This window comes from Apium graveolens, chromosome 8 (genome assembly GCF_009905375.1).
Source record: "Apium graveolens cultivar Ventura chromosome 8, ASM990537v1, whole genome shotgun sequence".
Lineage (NCBI taxonomy): Eukaryota > Viridiplantae > Streptophyta > Magnoliopsida > Apiales > Apiaceae > Apium > Apium graveolens.
In genome coordinates this window covers 13,763,301-13,776,773 of record NC_133654.1, presented here as the reverse complement: position 1 = coordinate 13,776,773, position 13,473 = coordinate 13,763,301, and positions in this window count along the sequence as shown.

Sequence of the window (13,473 nt, the reverse complement as noted above, 5' to 3'; positions counted from 1 at the left end):
TAAGAAAGTAGAAATACTTTCTAATCAATTAGAGAGAGAGCAAGAGGTGATTAAAGCCTGGAAGACATCTAGGGATGTTAGTGCTCAAATTGTCAAGGTCCAAGGAATTGAATCATTTTGTGAGACTGCCTGGGATAAAAACAAAAAGAAAATGGAATTAATTGATGGGCTGTCAACGGATGTGGAATCAACGGATGATGAAAATTATCCGTTGAAGGAAGAAAAGGAGCATCCGTTGAAGGTTCCTCAATTAAAACAGGCAGATGTTTCTAAAAGTGAAAATCTAAAGAAACTCAACAAAAAGTTTGGTTCAACTTCCAAGAACTTTGTCAAAGAAGAAGCAAGCACATCCAAAGATTTCAGTAAGGTAAATATAGGACACATGACCTTAGAACAGTTAAAGAATAGGCTCAAAGTGGTTGAGGATAAAAAGGAAACTAAAAGGAAATCTAATAGAAATGGGAAGGTAGGAGTTAACAAACATAACAATTACACACCTGATAAGTATGCTCCTAGAAAAAGCTGTGTGCATTGTAGTAGTGTTAATCATCTATCTGCTAATTGCAAATCTATTAAGAAAACTCCCATACCTGTGCCCTCTTCCATGCCTAATATGTCTGCATCACCTCTGCATGCTATGCCTGTTATGTCTCAACAGAATCCTTATGCACATTTTGCAAACATGCCATATTTTAACAATCCTTATCTTGCTGCACTTAGTATGCCTCAAATGCCATACAATATGCCAATATGGAATAACATGCTTGCACAATCCATGCCTTATCAAATTCCAAATGTGCTAAATGATTCTGTGACTAACCCTACACCTCAACCAACTACATCTAAGATCAAGGTTGACTCAAAGTTACCTAAGTCTAAAGATGCAGGAGGAATGAAGTCTAGGAGAAAGGCTAACAAGAATGGACCCAAGGAAACTTGGGTACCAAAATTAACTTGATTGATTTTAATGGTGTGCAGGGAAAAAGAAGAAATCTATGGTACTTGGACAGTGGCTGTTCAAGACACATGACAGGAGATTTCTCCCTGCTCACAGAGTTTAAGGAGAGAGCTGGCCCTAGCATAACCTTTGGAGATGACAGTAAAGGGTTTACTATGGGATATGGCTTGATTTCAACAAGGAATGTCATAATTGATGAAGTTGCATTAGTTGATGGTCTCAAGCACAACTTACTGAGCATCAGTCAACTATGTGATAGAGGGAATACAATTTCCTTCAATTCAGAAGCCTGTGTTGTCACCAGTAAGAAAGACAACAAAGTGGTTCTAACTGGAGTTAGAAAAGGAAATGTGTACTTAGCTGACTTCAACTCTACAGATGCAGAATCTATTACTTGTCTCTTCAGCAAAGCAAGTTCAGCTGAAAGTTGGCTATGGCACAAGAAGCTATCCCATTTGAATTTCAAGACAATGAATGATCTAGTCAAAAAGGACTTAGTTAGAGGAATTCCTCTTGTTGAATTCTCAAGGGATGGTTTGTGTGATGCTTGTCAGAAAGGCAAACAAAGGAAAGCATCATTCAAAAAGAAGCTTGAAACAACAATTGATGAACCATTACAGCTGCTACATATGGATTTGTTTGGACCAGTCAATGTATTGTCAATTACAAGAAAAAGATATTGCTTGGTGATTGTAGATGATTTCTCAAAGTTTTCATGGGTCTATTTTCTTGGATCAAAGGATGAAGCAAGTGAAATCATTATCAATCACATCAGGCAAGTCAATAATCATCCTGACTTGAAGGTTAGGAATATCAGGAGTGACAATGGAACTGAGTTCAAGAATTTGATAATGAGGCTGTTCTGTGAAGAAAATGGAATCATGCATGAGTTCTCAGCTCCAAGAACACCTCAGCAAAATGGGGTAGTTGAAAGAAAGAACAGATCTTTAATTGAGGCTGCTAGAACAATGCTTGAAGAATCAAAGTTACCAACATATTTCTGGGCTGAAGCTGTTAATTGTGCCTGCTACACTCAGAATATTTCTTTGATCAATCAAGCTAAAGGCATGACTCCTTATCAGTTGTTCAAGAGAAGAAAACCAACTCTAAACTTTCTTCATGTCTTTGGATGTAAATGCTTTATACTGAGAAATCAATCTGACCATAAAGGGAAGTTTGATGCAAAGGCTGATGAAGGGATATTTGTTGGTTACTCAGCTGGAAAATCTTATAGGGTCTACAATCTAAGAACCAACATTGTTATGGAATCTGTGCATGTTGTGTTTGATGATAAAAAGATTGATGGACTAACAGATGAGGGACACCATGAAAGACTCAAATTTGACAACATTGAGATATATTGTGATGATAGTGAATAGGAGATTGATGGAGATGCCACTTCAAAAGGGATTCAAGATATGCCCTTGGATAATGCACAGAATTCTGCATCCGTTGAAAGAGGCAATGCAGTATCCTTTGAAAGACATAGTGCATCATCCGTTGAAGTACATAATGAAGCATCCGTTGATCATAGTTCATCAACGGATAATCGATTTACATCATCAGTTGATAGAACTCCAAGTTTCCTGCAAAGGACCAACAACTCAGGGGGAGTTTCAACTGATCAACACTCTGTCTCACATCACGACAATACTGAGGCCACCTCATCTAGAGCACATCTTCCACCTCAAAGGAAATGGACCAAGAATCATCCCTTTGAACTGATCATTGGTGATGCATCATCTAAAGTGCAAACAAGAAAAGCTACTCAAAATGAATGTCTGTATAGTAGTTTTCTATCTCAGGAGGAACCTAAGAAAGTGGAAGAAGCCTTAATGGATCCAGATTGGATATTAGCTATGCAGGAAGAGCTGAACCAATTTGAGAGAAATAAAGTTTGGAAGCTGGTACCCAAGCCAAAGAACAAGAGTTCCATTAACACAAAATGGGTATTCAGAAACAAGATGGATGAAAATGGCATTGTCATAAGGAATAAAGCCAGATTGGTTGCTAAAGGCTATTCTCAATAAGAGGGAATAAATTTTGATGAAACATTTGCTCCAGTTGCAAGACTTGAAGCCATCAGAATCTTTCTAGCCTATGCAGCTAATGCCAATTTCAAAGTCTATCAGATGGATGTCAAGAGTGCATTTCTAAACAGGGAATTGGAGGAAGAAGTTTATGTAAGCCAACCTCCAGGTTTTGAAGATCAAAATTTTCCAGACCATGTGTATTATCTGTTGAAAGCACTCTATGGACTAAAGCAAGCACCTAGAGCCTGGTATGAGACTTTGTCAAAGTTCCTTCTAGATAATCATTTCACAAGAGGTACTGTTGACAAAACTCTCTTCTTTAGAAATGTTAATGGCTCTAAGATACTTGTACAAATTTATGTAGATGATATTATATTTGGATCTACAGATGATAAGCTTTGTAAAAAGTTTGCTAAATTAATGCAAAGTAAATATGAAATGAGCATGATGGGAGAGCTAACTTACTTGATTCAACTAATTGTATGTCTGCTTGATTTTGGTTGATTCTATATTTTTGCCAAAAAAATTAGAGGATAGTAAAATTGCAAAAAGAAATAAATAAAAAAAGCTAGTATTTTTGATAATTTTTCTTATTAAAAAAGAGTTTATAAATATTTTTACGTAGTATTTAAGAAAATTAAATATACATTCACATTTTTTATTCATCAATATTAAAATTAGAGCTAAAAAAAGAATTATACTTTAGTTAAAAAGAAAGACTAGAGAAAATAATGAAAATGATACCCAAGAGTTTGATTTAGCTCATACCCACCTATTCACATGGGTTTCTAAACCCCATACCTCATGGGTTTCAGGAATGGTTTTAAAACAAATTTTTTTTAACCAAACACCTGGTATGGGTTTTCTCTATTCCAACCCCATACCTCATACCCAGATTTATTGAACCAAACACCCCCTTAGTATGAAATCTTCACCATGTGTGTGCTTTCTCCTTTGAAAACTAGATGAACATCGAATCGGGAGATATTATTTCAAGCCAATAACCTAACAGATTATCACTGTAAAATTACAACAACCGGATGTGATAGTTGGGGTTTTATACATTGGGATTCTTTGTATGGAAAAAAAGACATGCGTAGCTGTGCACAAATAATAAGAGAGCAATTGAAATTAAAAAATAATACAGTTTTTTTCAAAAATATATTTTTTTATTTTTCTTTTTGCAAAAAATATATATTTTTTAATTTTAATTTGCAAAAATACGATTTTACAATTTTTTTACAAAAATACTGTTTTGCAAGCAACTAGATGCAACCCGCTGCAACCAAATGCAACCACAAATGCAACTCGATGCAACCAAAAAAAATTCAGTACTTTTTTAGTTAAGTTACTATTTGGTTATTTTTGGTAGCAAACCGTATTTTTGTAATTTTTTTGAAAAAATCGTAAAATTACAAAAAAAATCCTTAAAAAGTAGTATTTTTGGCAATTTATCAAAAGGTGTGAGATTGCGCGCTATTTATAAGAAAATGGTGATAATATATTGATTAATATCCCCTTTTTATTTTAGTTTTTATATTGAGTTTCTGAGTTTTCAATTATTATTGGCTGAATTATTGGTCTCTAATCTATATTGATAAAATATTTATTTTAATACATTTATAAATATATTTGAATTTGTTATTTTTAAAGTGTATTTGAACCTTACTGGTAGGTATCACTAAGGAAAAATACAGCTTGAATTGGTGCGGTTTTATGATAAAACTGCAACCGCATATCCTTGGCCCTTTTTAAATAAAAAACCTAAACCGCAATCAAATTGTAGGATCGGTTTTCGAATCCTCGATTCAGTTCAGTTCTGTTCAATTTTAGTATGTTTTGAATTCATTTTAAAACCACAACAAATGTAAAGGAGAAATTTTAAAAACTAAACAATCAAAACAAAATTAAAATTTTAGTTCCACCTTTTAAGTTTACAGAATTTAAATTCTTACTGAGCATGAACACGTGCGAAATGAGATGAACACTGATTGTTACGCCCGGATTCATTCGGCTTGAAGAGCAGGCTTCAGCCCTCCAAAAACAGTCTTCGACTTTAACCAGAAAAGGAAGAGAATGCGAGTAATTGTCCTCCCGATTCACCTACGGTGTGAGAATAAGTAATCTGGATGTAGAACGGGTTTAGGAATACATGAATGCATAGAGAATTTTAAAGTATTTGTGTGTCAAGTTGTGTGTTTTCTTACAATCCTTGGAGTATTTATATCCTCCAAACCTGCAATTAATGTATGTCCGTTACACGGGAGATATGGACGAACGTTAAAGAGACAAAGGGGGCGTTTTGATCCAGGTGGATTCCCAACTGTAGAGTAGAATATTGGGCCTTCAGCCTTAGAGACTGTGTGGGCCTTCGGCCCAAAGGCCCCTCTGGTGGTTGAGCCTTCATTTATTGGGCCTTATTAGACCCATAGCTAACATGTTCCTGTCTTTCGGTCGGCCTATGGGTCGGGCTGATGACAAGAAGCTTTGGTCCATCCTTGGGTGTGCACCCCAGGGCATCTTTCAGTCAGTATTTTTGACGTGGCAAGCCACGTGCTCTCGTCGTGGAGAAGTGGGGGGTTTTTATTGATGATGATAGTTGTCCCACTATCGAGATTCGTGATTTTATTGTGGCCCTTGAATCCTAATCGTTTCCATCATCGCCCTTGATTTTCTAAAAACACCCAGGCATGACTTTTTGGCACCCAACCGTTTTTGGCACCCAAACTTTTTGTGGGGAGCCTATATAAGCATAATCAATTTCTTTTCCTTCATTTTTTAGCCTAAGTTCTAATAAAGCACTCTTAAACACCAGTAAAACATTATTTTAAAGTTTTTTGGATTTCGTCCATACGGGCAACGTTAATTCTTCTTTCCCAGACCATCCCATCTCTCTCCAACAACATCTTGAAATCAGTAAGTACTGTACTTGGATTTCTCCCATTTGATTTAGAATGTTGTTTCCTTGAGTTTTGCATGCTTTACTTCCGTTCTTTAGAGTTTGGTGTTTCTCTTTTGTTTCTTTTTAGTTTGGTGCTTTTCTGGTACAAGAACTTTCTTCGGGAGAGTTTTGCCATAGAACATCCTTCGGGAGCCGACTCTGGGCGCCTTCTAGTCTCTCTTTTAAGAGTCGTTCATTTGGTTATGGGACATGTACTTGGTTCATTTCTTTTCTTTATCTTTCTTTTATTTATTCACCCGAGTACATGGGCTAACTAGTCTCCTTATTTTCGAATACAGGGACATGGACCAAACGAACACTTTAGCGGGGACCTCTACTTCTCAACCCGAACGAACGGGGTGGAGATTATTTGGGTCTGTCGCTTCATTTCTGGCGGCTAAAAATAGATCCGAGCTGGCGAAGGAGAAGGTGGAGGCCATGTATGACGAGTACAAGATCCCTCACGGAGCTTACCGGCTGTATAATGCGGACGAGGATGAGAGGATCTTCGATACTCCGGGTGTGCCGATGGGGTATGGAGACCGAGCAGTCGATATCTCCAAGGCGGATTTTTTAGTGTGGTTTTCGGCTCCCGTTGCTGAAGATCCCGAGGCATTTGTTCTTCTAGATGGGCATCACCCTGGGACAGATGGACCCAAACATGTTCATCCACATTAACTGTTTCCAGAACAGGTTTCTGCGGGAGGGGTGGAGCCACTTACCCTACTCTTCTGGTTCCATTATGACTTCCGGAGGAATCTGAAAAGTCCGGGCTTCTACACAATCGCCCGCAGGGATGGTCGTCCGTACTGGACTGCCACGAAATTTAAAAACAAAATGACCCACACCCACCGGTGCACAATCGCCTGCAGGGATGGTCGTCCGTACTGGACTACCACGAAATTTAAAAACAAAATGACCCACACCCACCGGTGCTTCATCAGTGGTCCGAAGCTGGGTCAGTTTTCGACCTAGCGGGAAGTCAACCCTGTTGGATTTTTAATCGCAGCGGGGCATGGCAAAACACTTTTACACATATAAAATCCAAATAATAGCATGTAAATCGTGGTAAAAACATAGGGATCGAATCTAACCTTTAAAATAATTCGGAGACAACGATCAGAGATCCTTAGCAGTTGCTCCTCAAGTGTGAAGCACTCCACCGGTATCCACCAAGAAAACGATGTTAAGGAGGAGGAAGGAGGTGGAGAGAATTGGGTTTTCAAACTTTTTGGGTTTTGGGGTTCGAATGAAAATAGGGTCTATAATAGTATATTTATAGGCAAAATTTTTAGCTGAAATTTTCCCATAAATAATATTATTATTATCCCATTTATTATTCTCATTAATAATTAAAACACCTTTTAATTATTAATCCTTTTTCTAAACACTTTAGAAATAATTCTCTCTCTTGATTTAATTTCCAAAAATTAAATCCTTTAATTAATAATATTAAGAACTTTTCTTAATTAATTTACAATCAATTAAATCTCATTTAATCAATTATTAAATTTGCCAATTAATTATTTATTTCACAAATAAATAATTATTAGCCATTATTAATTAATTCCTCCACCATTAAATCATTCTCTATGATGTGACCCTGTAGGTTCAATATTAAGCCGGTAGTAGAAATAAATAATAATAAAACTATTTTATCATTATTTATATAAATTCTCTAATTTATTAAATATGATTAATTAATTAATCACATTTATTCTACATCGTGAGGGATACTTCTCAGCATATCGCGACTATCCGGATAATATGAATTCACTGCTTAGAATACCAAGAACCTATTCAATGAATAGTTACCGTACAATAAACTCCTTCTACCCTACAATGTCCCGATTAAATACAAGGAATGGATCTCGTGTCAAGCCTATCTAATTCAATCACTTGCTTACCATTTACTATGCTTAGTTCTATGCAAATTAGAAACTCCTTTCTTATTTCATTCACTCTGGCCAGAGATTCCTGAACTAGCATAAGTGGATCAGCCTTGAACATTCGTTTCCTTCACTGGAAGGGGTAGATCCTATATTGATCATACACTATCTTCGTGTACAAATTCCTATATCCAGTAGAGCCCTAATAATTGTCCCTGGAGACTAAGAACTAAACCAAAGCATAGTTCAGTGTACACAAGATGACTATGATGACCTCAAGTCTAAGGATACTTGTACAACTATCACTATGTGAACAACTGCTGACACGTGAGTGAACTCCATCAGTTGTTCAGCTGTGCGAGTCATGTTCAGTGGACTTATTCTATAATAAGCACCGACATACTAGCTATAGTGTCACCACACAAATATCTATGAGAACAGACATCCTTCATAATGAAGCAAGCATAATATGTACCGATCTTTGCGGATTATTAATTACCAGTTAGTAATCCTACGACCAGGAACTATTTAAGTTTAGAGTTATCATCTTTTAGGTCTCACTATTATGATCTCATCATCATCCATAAAAAGCTTTACTCTAAACTATGGTATATCTTATTTAAACACTTAAATAGATAGAGCCCGTAATAAAAACAAAACAAGTCTTTTATTAATATCAATGAAATCAAAACAGATTACATAAAAGTTATTCCTAAATCCTCATACATGATTGGACTTAGGACATATTCCTTTCAATCTCCCACTTGTACTAAAGCCAATCACTCTGGTATCTAATACCCATCTTGTCTTTATGACGATCAAAGTGACTTTCATAAAGTAGCTTTGTGAGTGGGTCTGCTATGTTGTTATGTGTGTCAACTCTAATTCAATACAATACAAGAAATGTTACCGCGCTCCCACTAACCCTTTTGTAGACGCGTGGTTCATCTTCATTTTTGATAAAATCAAACTCTTTGATTGTCTCATCAAAACGAATGTTCCATCTTTCGAGAAGCTTGCTTTAAACCACATATGGTTCGCAGTAGCTTACACACTAGGCTTTCATTTCCCTTGGAAAGAAAACCATCTGGCTATATGCCAGATCTCATAGTCGTAGTAAGCAGCAATCGCAAGCAAAATCCGAACTGATTTTAACAGGGCTATAGGTAAAAAGTTTCATCAAAGTCAATCCATTGTCTTTGTTTGAATCCTTTTGCCAAAAGCCTGGCCTTAAAGGTCTCCACCTGGCCATCTGCTATAATCTATCTTTTATATACCGTATACATAGATTCCATTCCGGATTTCATGGCACTATGCCATTTCTCTGAGTCAACACTACTCATAGCCTCATTATAGGTTACAGGGTCGTCATCATCAATGATCGACAACTCATTGTCATTCTCAATGACAAGGCCATATTACCTCTCAGGTTGGCGAGACATTCTCCCTGATCTATGAATGGGCTATTCCACAAAAGGTTGTTCAGTCAGAACAGGTGTTTCTACTTGATCCGTAGTAGTTTGTGCTTCTTGAACTTCATCAAGTTCAATTTTGCTCCCACTGTTTCCTTCAAGGATAAACTCCTTTTCCAAGAAGGTAGCATGTCTGGAGACAAACACCCGATGATCGGTGCAAAAGTAATACCCTAAAGTCTCTTTAGGATATCCCACAAAACTACATTTTACGGATCGATATTCCAGCTTATCTGGGTCAACTTTCTTGACATAAGCTGGACATCCCCAAATCTTAACGTGTTTAAGACTCGGTTTCCTTTCTTTCCATATCTCATACGAAGTTTGAGGAACAGATTTTGGAAGGCACCATATTCAGTAAATATGCTGAGGTTTCCAATGCATAACCCCATAGGAATACTGGAAGATTTGCATAGCTCATCATGGACCGAACTATGTCTAACAAAGTTCGATTTCTCCTTTCAGATACCAATCTGGAGGAGTCCACTGAGAGACTATACCATTTACTTTGAGATAATCTAGAAACACTCCATTAAAGTATTCACCACCTCGATCTGATCGAAGAGTTATAATACTATGTTTGGTTGTTTCTCCACTTCATACTTATATTCTTTAAACTTTTCAAAGGCCTCAGACTTGTGTTTCATCAAACACATATCCGAATCTAGATCTGTCATCTATGAAAGTAATGAAGTATCAAAATCCACCCATGGATTGCGTAGACATTGGTCCACATACATCTGTGTGTACCATTCCTAGCAAATTTGCAGCCCTCTCTCCATGTCTACTAAATGGAGACTGCAGTGCCACAATGAAGTGAGATTTTCATCATCCCTTTTTTTTATTAGTTTGTTCAATCTGAAGTAAATTATGTCACATATATACAGACCATTATTTAAAGTACCACGTCCATAAAGAATATTATCTCTAAGAATAGAACATTCATTATTCTCAATAATAAATGAAAATCCAGCCAAGTCTAACATGGGAATAATATTCCTCACAATCGAGGGAACAAAATAACAATTATTTAAAACAATAGTCTTGCCCGTAGGCATATGTAAATGAAATGATTCTACATCTTCAGCAGCAACTCTTGCTCCATTTCCCATCAGTAGAATCACCTCCTCTTCCTCAAGAGTCCTACTTCTCCTTGGTCCCTGCAACAAATTGCAGATATGAGAACCACATGCGGTATCTAATACCCAAGTAGAAATTTGATTTAATGACATATTCACTTCTATCATGAACATACCTGAATCAGAAGCGGTAGTCTCACTACCCTTCTTCTTCTTCAATTCTGCAAGGTAAACCTTGCAGTTCCTCTTCCAGTGCCCCACCTTGTTACAGTGAAAGCAAACAACTTTGCTCTTGGGGTCTTCAGCTTTTGGTGGAACCGTCTTTTCTTCACCTACTTTCTTCTTCTTGGAAGAGTTCCTCTTCCTTTTCTTAGGATTGGAACCTTCACCAATTAGAAGAACAGAACTCTTCTTAGGGGGGAAATTCGATTCCGCAGTCTTCAACATGTTGTGGAGTACAGGCAGGCTGACATCCAACTTATTCATGTAAAAGTTCACAACAAACTGCGAGAACGAACTCGGAAGCGATTGCAAGACCAAGTCTTGGCTCAGCTCCCCATCCATGGCAAGACCAAGTTGTCCAAGACGTTCAATCAAATTGATCATCTTAAGTACATGGTCATTCACAGATGATCCCTCAGACATCCTACAACCGAACAACTCATTCGATATCTCATATCGAGCTGTCCTCCCCGCCATATCATACAACTCTTGTAGATGCATGAGGATAGTGTGAGCATCCATATGCTCATGTTGCTTCTGTAGCTCAATGTTCATGGAAGCTAGCATGATGCATTGAGCAACATTTGCATCATCTATCCACTTATGATACACAACATGTTCATCATTATGTGCATCAATAGCAGGTTCAGTAGGCTTAGGTGAGTCAATCACGTATTCCAGCTTCTCAATCCTAAGAACAATTCTCAAGTTTTGAAGCCAGTTAGCATAATTAGGACCAATCAATTTGTGAGCATCTAGTATGCTCCTGAGTGATAGTGCATAAGACATAACGTACAAAGTAAATCTGTAAATGATAAACACATAACAACACTTAGCAAATATTCGATTTCATTTTAAAACACTATATGAATCGGGTCTTTATTCATAAGTGGCTCCCACTAGTTTATCTAATTTATTCAACCCCCTACGTGAAAAATTAAGCATTCATAATGCTAGTGGGAATAGGGATCCTACATTCCATTACACAACCCCGGCTGTGGCATGAAACGCCATGTAATGTTCAATAGGCAGACAACTCTTGTCAATTATATCTAATGTTATTCCCTAATCAAACTTTAGCCTCTTGAATAATTGAGTCACGGCTGTGGCACGACAAACTCAATATTCTAAGTCAAGTCTAACCCAACATTCCGTACAATTGAATCAGTCCGCAAAGGCCCACGGCTGTGGCACGTAATGACCTTTAGATTCTTATTCAATGTACACATCTCTATGTAATAGACAAGTATTTCTTACTTCGAAATCAAAGCCCTTGGCTGTGGCACGAAACGACAATGATTTAAAAATAAGAACTACTTTCTATCATGTTGGAAGGCTATGACCGACACAAGCCCGTTGTATCATTGGCCAATTACTACTTGATATTATTTAATTTTAGAGGGATTATATTACGTTACAATCATAATCATATTATAAAGAGATTCTTCCTTTTAAATTAAATATTTCAAATCAATAATCAATAATCAGATGATTCCCAGATCGGGTGGAGCATTGTCAAGAGGCGTCACTTAATAGCCCTTTCTTACAGATAGAAATCTGTTGTTGACATAATCATCCTTTCTCTCATATTGAAAATTCATATTCAATTACGTGTTTCACAAACACAAGAATCTCATGATTGTATTCATAATATTGTTATTAAGGTTATGAAACTATTTCACTATACTAGGTTGTCTAACAAACGCCTTATGTTCATTTAAGTTCACCTAAATCTATCATCGCATGATAAACTAAGCATATATCACATATATAAACATGAATAAACATAAAGGTAGGCATGTTACATCATCTAGCATATTGGTCTAAGCATTATACATCTCTATGTATCACATGAAGCATTTAAAAGCAGTTAAAACAGTTAAAAAACAGCTTTAAAACACTTTCAGAAATATAAACAGTTCAAAACTTTTATATAAACTAAAATTGATCACTCCATTAGATCCGTCTCGGAAAAAAGAATCCAACGGTATATTGCACGCCCAAAACGGAGTTACGAAACTCCCAGAAAATCAATTTTAATATGAACAGTCGGGCTGTAACGCATTACAGGAACGCGTTACAAGCCCTGTAACGCATTCCGGTGATGCGTTACAACCCTTTTAACCAATTAAAAGGTGTAACGCATTCCGTAAATGCGCCACAGGGTGTAACGCATTCCCGGAATGCGTGACACCCCCCTTCTGCGTGCTCTGCACGCGCCTGACAGTTCTGCCGTGCCTGATCTGTCTTCTTCTGTGTCTGTCTTTACTCGATCGCCGTGCATTCAATCAGACAAGCAACACAGCAGGTATAATTTCTTTACTGTAAACCCTTTAAAACAGCAATACAAACAAATATATATATACTATATATACATATATTTAATTATGAAATTTAATTGAAACAACTTCAAAAAATCATAATAAAAAATCTATACATCATAAAATTATGAAAAAAATACACAGACGATCTACAACACTTGTAGAACCCATATCAACATTCAAAATTATTCTGAGAAACGATTTCTCATCAGACAAAATTAAACCATGATATAACTTGTAAAAATTATAATTAATTCATACAAGCACATAAAATTTTGAAATTTTTACCACAAATCTATATGCATACAACCTATGCTCTGATATAATTGTTGGATTTTTAATCGCAGCGGGGCATGGCAAAACACTTTTACACATATAAAATCCAAATAATAGCATGTAAATCGTGGTAAAAACATAGGGATCGAATCTAACCTTTAAAATAATTCGGAGACAACGATCAAAGATCCTTAGCAGTTGCTCCTCAAGTGTGAAGCACTCCACCGGTAAACGATGTTAAGGAGGAGGAAGGAGGTGGAGAGAATTGGGTTTTCCAAACTT